The sequence below is a fragment of the Lolium rigidum genome, chromosome 6, assembly GCF_022539505.1.
Source record: "Lolium rigidum isolate FL_2022 chromosome 6, APGP_CSIRO_Lrig_0.1, whole genome shotgun sequence".
Taxonomy (NCBI): Eukaryota; Viridiplantae; Streptophyta; class Magnoliopsida; order Poales; family Poaceae; genus Lolium; species Lolium rigidum.
The window spans coordinates 114409770-114414796 of NC_061513.1; the positions used below are offsets into that span (position 1 = coordinate 114409770).

Here is a 5027-nt window from a genome sequence, read left to right on the forward strand (position 1 = left end):
GCTGCGCCGGGCGGCCATGGCGGATCGAGAAAATTGCCGATAAGGGAAGCGCGAATCCTAGGCGCGTGGCCGGAGGTGAGGGAACAGAAGGCATGGCGGACGAACGTGCACGTACTGATGCAGGAGCTTGGCTACAGAGGAAACATGCTGGCGCCGTCGTAGGAGGTTGGGGATGCTGGCTCGTGGTGAAGGGGGGTTGAGAGATACACGCGGGAGCGCGGGAGGTTGGGGACGGCCGGCGACGGGTACGTAGGCGCGCTGGCTGGAGGGAGGCGGGGCTGGCCGCCGGCAAGAGCAGATGGATTGGCCGGCGGTGAGGTGCGGATTGGGGACAGAAGGTTGCGAGGAGGTGGGATGCTTTTTTGGAACGAACGGCGGAGCCTTTCCGCACGGTTTCTTCCTGATCGCGCGTCTTATAAACTGGGGTGGTGCTCAGAATATTATTTTGAGCACTGGTTTCAAAATAGTGTGACCCTATATATATATATATATATAGAGAAACTCTATTAGATACCCTGGGAGCAGAATAAGTAATTCTGCACCCAGGTCGAACGACTGAGCCGGTTTGTAACTTGTTTCGATCCAACCTTCTGGGCTTTTCACGGAACCGAACCATTCGTTGTAAAAAAAAATAACCTGCCAGTTTTTTTTTTTCCAATGAGGTCGTGGGGCTGGGAGCTGCCCATTACCTCGTACCCTCATTTTTTTCTTCCACATGGTGATTGATGTGGTGGGCGGTTGAAATCGGGCGCGGCAGCTCCGACGGGGTGAGTCTCAGGCGGCCGGCGGCGAGCGAGCGATGGTGTGCTCCGCTCCGTCGTGGTCGCGGTCGGCCGGCAGAATCGGCGCCGCCGTGATGAGATGCGGAGGCTCCGACGAGATCGATCTATTCGCTGCTGTGCTCGGAGCTGCATCTCCGTCGTCCCCGGATCCGGTTTGTCTCGTTCTACCCCTTACGAATAATAACCTCCCATGCTCTGTTGATTTGCCGCCGGATCGTGGTGATCTGTTTACCTCTCATAAATTTCCATGGGTGCTTACTTCGACCCTAGGTAGCCGGATGTTTGTTTCACTCATCTACTTTTCCAGAGACTCCCGATTTTTTGTTCCTTGCCGGATCTCATCGATTCATCAGGCCTTCGTGCAGGGTAGCTGTCAGAGCCGATGTATTTCTTATCAATTGCACGTCTGGTTGCTGCTACTTCATCATGTCTGTTTTTTTACTAGTTGTCCAGGCTGTTGGGGCATGGATCCATCAAATCTTCTTTATTTTGGTAGCTTTTCCTTACCACGTCCATGGCAGCTTGTGTGCTTCGATCTTTTTTTTGGGGTGGCTGCCTTAACCCGTGCACGAGGCCTAGCACATCGTTGTATTTTTTGCCTTTTCCTTTGTAAACTGAGATGTAATGCCATGGATACTTATTTCCACTTGTTAAATATAATACAGGGAATATTTGCCCAAAATATTGCAGTGGAGAGCAATGAGCGGCTTTGACGGCGCGGCAGCTTGTAGCCTTGGCATCAGGCGGCGCGGCTGATGGTCTCATCATATGGCGGTTTCGCCGCGGAGCAGCAGGATGATTTGGTGGCGACTGGATGGCAACTGCGGATGGTCTCATCAGACAGCGATGGTGTTGAGGTGGCTGGACCATGGGCAGCACCATCTTGGTACACGGGCTGTAGGTTAAAGAGGTGGCTTAACCTGCCATCACGGTGATCCCCGACCATCAATGCCTTCACTCTACTATCAAGAGTCAACACTCTACGCTGGTACGGAATTCTCGTGAATCTAATTTCCCAACCATCTTCACTACGTATGTGTTCAGTTCATAACATGTATATTCTTCAGTGCAGCTCCCAACTCTTTGCTCACTTCTGATGCACTACAACACGTAATTTTTCTTGTTTTAGTTTTATTAGCAAATACTCATGGAGCTGCAAACTCGATCATAATTTATTTTAGTTACAATGAGGTGGACTCATACTAATCCATGTACCCAGCCTGCTAGTCTTTGCTGCATTTTTTGTTTAGCAGTCGGGTAACCTTGTATAGCATGATTTTGATTGTTGATTCAGGTTATTTGCTTGTTATTTTTGTGTGGCATAAACGAAATGGGAGTTGCAATTGTAGCTAGTTAGATCGGAATGAGCTAACCAGTCACAATATTGCAAGACTTCATGTGATCGAATAGAATTTGAAAATAAGTAAACTAAAAATGTAGTGAATCTCTATGATGTTTCTACACTGTATTCAGAAAAAAAGATGCATGGAAATTTATATAGTATAGAAGGAAAAAGTACCATTAAAAGAAGTCAGGAGTGCTTCTTATTTATTGTTGCTGATTTATAATGTAGCTACTTCAGTGTTCTTCCTTACTGATTGGCTTTGGCTGGTTCTTTATTATCCCTGGTACTCCTCAATACCATCCTATTTCTACCAATTTGGATGAGTAAGTGCCGGTTTTCTCTCGCGTTGTGTGTAATTTTGGCGTGCAATTGTTCAGTTTTACTCGACGTAATTTTGTTGCTAGAAAGAGTGAAGCTTGAGATAACTATTTCTGCATCATTTCAAAATTGTTAGTTGCAATGGTATCTCCAATTTAGTGACAGTAGACATGTTGGTTCTATAAATGCTATTATGAAATGCATACTGGTTTGGAATTACCGATTCAAACCCTACTTTTTATTTATGATAATCTATCTTCATGAGATTTTTATTTGTGGCTTTCTTTTCATTACAGAGCGATGAGAATTACAGGCTCCTGATAGGGTTTAAAAATCATTATACAAGGGATGGACCCAGGATTCTTCTACCTTTCGCTTCAATGACCCCCAGGGTCCGCCGAAGGATTGTATTCTGATACATGTTCAAGGTCCTACTGCTTCTGGTGCTGCAGTGTCGTCTATTGCTCGTGAGACTGCAGTCTCTTTCTCCTCGCCTCCTCAGCGAGTTCCACCAAGGTCATCAAATGACCCTAAAAAGAGATAGGAGTCTGGCGGCATTGGTGGATGATGATCATTTTGTTGGTGTTTCTCAAAGCTATCAGTGATTTCCTCTGACGATCAAGGCTACTAGAGTTGCTGTTCGGAAGATCATAAAGTCTAAATCATCACTTTATGGACCCCGACATTGTGAGGTAATTTGTGATCCATTTTGTCACTATACAGTTTACATTTCTTTTAGGTTCATATATTCTGATGTAGTAGGTTTATTAAGTTCTTATTACATATGAAATGCATCACAGTAGTTAGTTTTATTACCCAAACATTCATGGGTCTGCATACTGGAGTTGGTTTTATTTCAGTTGCAATGAGGTGGACTTGTCCTAATCCTTACCCTGCATGCCATTCTTCGCACATTTTTGGTCCAATCTGCCATCAAACTAGGAGTGATCTTATATAATTTGAATTTTGTTTGTTCATTATGGTTATAGCTTGTTAATTTTCTATAGCATAAACAAGGTGGGAATGTGCTATTTTGGTGAGTAATCATGTGAGAATGTGCTATTCCGTAACATTACTGTCACTGGGTGTTTTTTGGAATGCACGAGCATGCATTGTTGTTATAGTTGTGATATACTTTGGGAGAAATATGGGATAAAGGAATATGTTGCTTTCATCTACTAGTTAGTTCTGAAAAGAATTGTTTCTTGTGCCTGTCATGTAGTTTTCCGGAATCATTTTTTGCGCCTGAAAAGTTATAATTTTTTAACACCCTGTAGTTCATTTTGACTTGTGGCCAAGCAGGTGTGCTGTAGCTTATAGAATTCTTTCGGTGCTGGTCTTTTGGAAGTGTGTATATGTAGACATAAAGGAGTACGCTTGTCTGGATACCATTTTTTTTTCTAATTAGTCTTTGTTGTAAAATTTACTTTCCTTCGTAGTATCTTTCGATTTAAGCTCTACGCATAGGGTGATTGTATATGGTCCTTGCCCAACATTTCTAGATATTACTACTGTCTATATGGTCCTCTTGAACTGAGTCAAATGTTTTAACAAATCTTGTGATCTTGCTTTCTCAGCTATCCAGTCAGTTCAATACTAGGAAATTAGTGGGCTGAATATATTAATGCTATTACATGGAACCATCTCTTTGGCCATTGTGGCGACTAGGGAAAAAAATTGTACTCCATGTAAAGAAAAAGCACTAATATGATTTTATGTTCCACTGCTGAAAGGGTTATGTTATTGCCGTAAGCTTATTCCTCTATCTGCAGGTTCTTAGATCGAGTTCCTTGGCAAGTTCACTTCAGCAGTCTAAGCTAGCGCTGTGGTTGGTACCAATTGGTTTTGCTCTTTTTTGGTAAAAGTCTCCTCTGTTCATGAAGTATAATGGATCTTTATATGTAAGGTGTGACTTTTCTACAATGAAGAAGATAATTTTTGTTCATGAAGTATAATGGATCTTTATATGTAAGGTGTGACTTTTCTACAATGAAGAAGATAATTTTTGTCACAGGAAAAAAATACTATAGTTTCAACTTATTGCTACTATGTGTTTCCTCTTTTCTTGGTGCAACACTGGGAAAGCATATGGCTGATCCCGGTGGCTCCTTCCCGGATAGCTTGTAGCATTGTTGCATGGAAGAAACAGGGTATATTTAACATTGTCTTTGACCTACTGCCTGCTGCCTATCCGCTGAACATCAAATGAAGTGATATTGAAGTCGGCATGGACGACATTACTATGTAGATTATTATGTTGGAGTTTATCATCCCGCATGCTGGACTTGTAATTATATCTGACTTGAATTGTGTATACACTAAGCTTCACATGTAATTTCTGGCTACAGAATTGTTATTTGTATTCTTTTCTTACTAAATGTCTCAGTTCTTAAGTTGCATAATTTTGAATGGACCGCAGGTTTGTGATTTTATGGCTGCCGTGGTGCGAATTTGCAGGCACAATAAGCCTTATCACGCTATTTTCATAAAGGTTTGTAATCTGGCCAGCAAACTTTAACAAGCACTTGAGCGCTGTAACATCAAAACATGCCCTTAGTTCTTAAGTTCTGCTAAAAAAAAAA

The 5027-nt window shown here is 42.6% G+C and overlaps 2 long non-coding RNA genes across 3 annotated transcripts; both read left to right on the forward strand.

The window, feature by feature from the left end:
- Window positions 1-825: 825 nt before the first annotated feature.
- LOC124668347 lies at window positions 826-2945 on the forward strand. Of its 2 annotated transcripts, XR_006991647.1 has the most exons (3): window positions 826-934; window positions 1448-1770; window positions 2742-2945. It is a non-coding gene; the product is annotated as an uncharacterized LOC124668347 (long non-coding RNA). The 2 variants fall into 2 exon arrangements; XR_006991648.1 differs by lacking the exon at window positions 2742-2945 and having other exon boundaries at window positions 1448-1982.
- A 52-nt stretch (window positions 2946-2997) lies between these two features.
- Window positions 2998-4435, forward strand: LOC124668348. Its single transcript, XR_006991649.1, has 2 exons — window positions 2998-3137; window positions 4218-4435. It is a non-coding gene; the product is annotated as an uncharacterized LOC124668348 (long non-coding RNA).
- The last annotated feature ends 592 nt before the right edge of the window (window positions 4436-5027 follow it).